The sequence below is a fragment of the Mastacembelus armatus genome, chromosome 10, assembly GCF_900324485.2.
Source record: "Mastacembelus armatus chromosome 10, fMasArm1.2, whole genome shotgun sequence".
Taxonomy (NCBI): Eukaryota; Metazoa; Chordata; class Actinopteri; order Synbranchiformes; family Mastacembelidae; genus Mastacembelus; species Mastacembelus armatus.
The window spans coordinates 25,866,564-25,872,248 of NC_046642.1; the positions used below are offsets into that span (position 1 = coordinate 25,866,564).

Sequence of the window (5,685 nt, forward strand, 5' to 3'; positions counted from 1 at the left end):
TGTGATGCTCCACCACGTCAGAGAATGAGACACACGTCATCCCTGTCGTCACCTTTTTAATATCTACGTGTGGGGACTGTAGGTGCTCACACAATGACTGACAGCTCGTTTATATCGTTAAGCTGCGTGCTAGACCAACGACAAGGTGTGATATTCCTGTGTGGACAACAGCGATACCTGCTGGTGTGCTCTGTGTATTAATCAATCCATCCATTATCTACACCCACTTATTCCTAACCAGGGCCACAGGGATCTGCTGGAGCCTATTAGCCTAATAACAATAAAAGAAAAATCTATATATAGAAACACATTTTAGAGGATCAAAACCTCTTAAATAAGTTTACAGCTAGTTTGGATATAAACAAAACTGTGCAGTTTCAGAAGAGGAGGATTTATCTCTGCAGAATCAAAGAGGCATTGTAAAGTGAGATTGCTGTTGGCAGGAAAGATTTCCTGTTTTGTCACAGTGGAGCTGAAGCGGTCTCTGACTAAAAGTGCTCTGCTGTCTGACCAACAGGTCATGGAGAGGATGTGCGGTGCTCTTTATAATGTCTATCATCATCCTCCACTCCATAATTATGTAGTACATTAAAAGTATATGCTGAATAACTACTAACAGCTGCAAGTACAACAAAGCCTGGACAGAAGCTTTGTTGCTCTCGCCTCAGATTAGGGTCACTGACCTAAAAAGCATGTTATTTATACAAAACAAATACAAGTAATGGTTCAGGTTAATACTGCCCTTTTTATGCACAGGCCTGAAAAATCCATACCCAAATTAAACTAGCTGTTGTACTTATGTTTTAAGAGTGATATTGGTATCATTGGAAAGAAAACACTTTCTAGTTTATTGTGAATAAGTCAGAATCTGGCTAAGTCATACTGTACTAAGACACAAACTTGGTACAAGTTATTGAATTATCCTCGCCTTATATTTGTATGTGTTTTGCCAAAAACGAACAAATTAAAAGAGTATGAAAAGTTTCATAAGACTTCATCCATCCTACATGTAGCTACAGTCACATAGATTATAAAACCCCAATTTAAATTGAAATTTAAAACCACAATTTTGCCTTAAGTTCTGTTTACACAACACACCTGTCTAAGAGATATTCTAAGCTTTCTAGATTGGCTCCTATGATGCTGACACACCTTCATCAGTGTCTTTGTTCTCTCATCCTGAGTGTCCATGTTATTTACTGTGTTGGTCTGTTCTGTTCATTTGCGTTAGTCAGCTTAGGTGAGGTGAAGGGTTTAGAGTTAAACACAGGGCCTCAGGTTATTTCTGAGTCAGTGCAAGTGGACAGGTTTATCCAGCCCTGCTACCGTAGACAGGTAGTTATTAGTCAGGACTGAGAGTAACATAACTGAAGTGACGCACCAGAACCTAATGTGCCTATTAGCTCAGTGACCATCTTGTTAAGAACTTCATGGGTCTTCCATTCATGCTTCTGACCTGTCACTTCTGTAACATCCTTGTTTTGGCAAAACAAAAGCAATTATAAAAAGTACTGGAACTAAGCATGTTCAATATTGTTCTACTTAAATATTTCTATTTGATGCAGCTTCACCATTGACTGCATGTGAAATGGAAATATATTTTTCACTCAACTACATTTATGTCACAGATCAAGATAAAGATGTCACAGATATTTTTTTTACATAAAAAATGAAAATATCTAAATTTTGAAAATCTCATTTTAGAGAAGGCCTACCTATATTTCTCATAGAGAGCTGTTATATTGGTACTTTTCCTTAAATAAACACTCTCAGGGCTTCCTCCACCCCTGCAAAGTAACAACATCAATAAAGGCTGACGGACTACAAAACTGGGGCATCATTTAAGCAAAATTTTGATCACTGTTTTTAATATACATTCTTCACAATAACAGAGGGCAGCTCTACACACAATCATGTCAACAGCAACTGCACAATAAACAGTATACAGTGTTTCGTTGTCACTGATGTTGGTTTAAACAAACACATGTTTTTACATAGAAAAACAACTAATGCAGAAGATTATTTATAAAAATCAGGGTTTTCAATCCCATCGCTCCTTTCTTTCTTTAATGGACTGAAGTGAAAGGCTGTCAGAATGATTCACAGTAATCACTATAGAATAACTGAGGTGATGGCAGCATTTCTCCAGAGAGATGAAGTTTCAGATCATCTTTTTAGTTGCACCGGTCACTTTCACAAGTGAAAACTTGAAAGCTGGAAATAGCCTTTAAAGCAAAAGCGTCCGATTTCTTCATGCACCTCTTGAAATATGTGTACCCTGAGGTAAACAGAAGAACGGTGTGAAAATGATAAAAAGCACACACAGAATATTCCAGTGATTTCTGAACACCACTGTAGACAACAGAAACTGATCTGAATTACTTCAAATTCATTGTTATTGTGAAAATATATATTTTCATGTTTTCAAATCATTTTAAAAGAACAGATCTGCATTCTGGGAATTGTGCTTATTTTTCTTTCTTTATGTCAGCAAATGTTTAGCCTGTTACCATGGAGACTAGAAATGGGGAGATCCTAGATGTGTCCAGACAAAAAAAAAAAATAAAAAAGAAGGCTTACTGGGAAATGTGGAGATGACATATGCACAGATGTCCCCGTCTCTTTGGCAGGTCTCCACTGTGTTGGTGCACCTTCCAGATGAAAGTGGAACACAGTGGTTGCACTTCAGGGCCATTGCTGGAAAAGAGATATTTGCAGATATATTGATAAGACTGTTCAGCTGCTGTTTTTAGTGTTACAGAACACTAAAGGCCACAATTATGACTTTGTCACTGTTTGCCAATATATATATACAGACAGCTACACTGACCAGGACCATTTTATAATCTTTTTAAATAATAAGTAATTGTGATTGCTGAGAAGAATCAGGTCTTAACTGTGGAGGAGACACATCAGAAAATGCTTGTATCATTTGCGGACGTGTTAGAGCTGTTTAGGAAGCCAATGGAAAACAACGCATTTTGTCTTTCAGATCGACTTGATAATGGTTAGTGTTGCAGCAACCTACAGTAATTCACACAGTGAATTACTTTGAAATGTGATGTTTTAGATTGAAACCAGTCAGTTTTTCTGTTGATTGAACAAAATAATATATTCCTCTGAACAATTCAAAACAAAGAAACAAAACACAAAGCCAGTGTGGCAAGCAGACTTACCACTGCTGATGCAGATGATCAGGAGGACAGCAGCGAGCTGGAAGGCTTTCATGTTTGACTGGATGTTCAATAATTACCTCCTTGTGTTTAGTTTAAGATGTATAAAGCCAGTGCTGCAGAACAATTTATACCCTAATCAGTCCCACTGTTGAGCAAGCAGTGGAGATCCATTATTACCAAACCCAGATGAAGACTGTGTAAAAGCAAACAATGACTGTTGACAGGACTACGGAATTTGATCCCAACAACCTTTCCTGGTATATGTTGTAGGGAATATAAATATATGTAGGGAATATAAATATATGTATTGAGCATGAATGTGTTTATTATGTCTGGTTTATGAGTTATGAATAGCATAAACCATCTTTATAATTTCAGGGAACCAGATCAACCATTAATTAATGAGTAATACAGGATATCAGTCTACAATCTGAGAGTTTCCCCGACTCAGTGACGTATTTACTGTGTGAAGTAAGATAAATGATGCGAGTCACAGATGCCTTTTAAGATTTATTTAACTATTTACATGGTAGATCGGGGGAGAACTAAGCAGAGAAACTAGATGAATTAATGAATAAAACATTATAACAGTTTAAAAGCAGATGGTTTGCAGTGGTGAAAAAGAAATTCGAGATTAATGTAGGCTCTGTGTTTGAGTCTGTGTCTTCGGCTGAAGGTCTGCAGTCAGTTCGTCGCCTTTCGTCACTCTCCATCTGGCCGATTTCTCTACCGCTATAGGCCTAATAAAATCCTGGGGACAGTATTGTTTTTCCAGCTGAGTGTGAAACACCCCAAAGTGAGAAGGCTGGGTACCAAACACGTTGCGTTCAGAGTATAACAGCAGAGCGTGGGTTAGGTGTTTGGACGTGCTCATCGGGACGTAGATTTGTGAATACAGCACGACAATCCACACGAAAGACATGAGCTGCAATTGTCTTATTAAAACTACTTATATTCAAATTTTCAGAGAGGTGGGCGTATGGGGATGTAGCTCAGTGGTAGAGCGCATGCTTTGCATGTATGAGGCCCCGGGTTCAATCCCCGGCATCTCCAGTCTTTTGCTCCAAACTCTTTCGGCCGATGTCTATCTTTAACTTAACACCACGTTTAATATCTGCACGTATCCTTCCCCTGTGGTGATACACCCCTTCATTTCTCAGTTCTCAAAACAGACGTCAAGTCATAACCTGCTGTAACTCCTGGTTTCCAGTGAAAAACTATTTGGTCTCGCTTTTCTATAGTCCTCTATCTTTTTTAAATAATTTCTTATATTTTTTCTTTCCTTGTAAGTTTTAGGTCTATCTATCTATCTATCTATCTATCTATCAACACTGGAATTGTCGTCGTCATATTTCGCTTTGGCTTGTTTATATTATTAAGATATTTGCCTGTTGTGTCTTTGGCAAGCATCAGGGGCGATTCCAGGATTTTCATTTAAGGGGGGCTCAACCCCGAATGAGGGTATAATAGTAAAAAGTAAAAATAAATAAAATAAGTGAAATGTTTGATCCTACCTCTTGTAGGATGGTAAACTTATTGCAGTTTTCCACTGTATTGCATAGATGGCTTTAACATTTGAGTACTGAACAATCTAAATGTGAGTCTTCCTGATCACACACACCTGTTTACTGTACAAACACACAGCTTGTCTTGTCCTCTCATCCTTGGTCTGCGGAACAAAGAACGCGTTGAAAGACAGGGAGGAGCTGACAGTCTGCTGCTGTTTTCATATTAAATTTAGAGGGGACTGAGGCGATCACGAATTTGTGTACAGTTTATGGTGAATCACAGAAATGCTGCAATAAGTTTACCATCCTACCTATTAGTTAAACTAAACTCCAAATGGCCTAACAACACCCATGGCACACATTAACAGCCTTTCCTCATGGTGTTGATGCAAGTGTGGAGATTCCAGCTCTGTCAGGTCCCAAGTCACAAAGCATGAGGACTTAGCAAACAGGCCTGAAATCAAACTCAAATACAAATGCAGGACCTCCCAGCCCTTACACTGTCCAAAGAGAAAATGAAATTTCAGGGTTCATGATATGGACTCAAAGAGGACTTAGACACTTTCATCAAAAAGAAAACAAAACAAAACAACTGCAGTTAATTTTTTTGGTGCTTCAAGAAGATATTTTTTTACCTTCAACACTATAAAATACGGGAATTTAGTTCAAAGGCTTTTGCACTATACATACTCTTTCTGGTAGTATACTCAAGTGTATTATATATTTACATAAATTTAGGATAAAATATTCCTGTATGCTAGGCATAGAGTACCCATTATTTGTGTAGTGCTGGTATTTCACAATAGAAGCAGTAAAGTTGTATATTTGGTCAGTTTTGTGTGAATAAGGCCCTTCTTGCTACACCCATACACTAAACTCACCAGGCATCAATACTATGACAATGCTATATTCTGACAAAAGTAGGTAATCTAAAGTTAAATATTAAGTAAGTAATTAGTTAAGTTAAGTAATGACTGTTAAAAATACTACAATACAGCAAA

General features: G+C 37.7%; 1 non-coding gene across 1 annotated transcript; it reads left to right on the forward strand.

Annotated features, from left to right (window-relative positions):
• The first annotated feature begins 4,157 nt into the window (after nucleotides 1–4,157).
• On the forward strand, nucleotides 4,158–4,229 carry trnaa-ugc (transfer RNA alanine (anticodon UGC)). The gene has a single exon. It is a non-coding gene; the product is annotated as a tRNA-Ala (tRNA).
• Nucleotides 4,230–5,685: the final 1,456 nt, after the last annotated feature.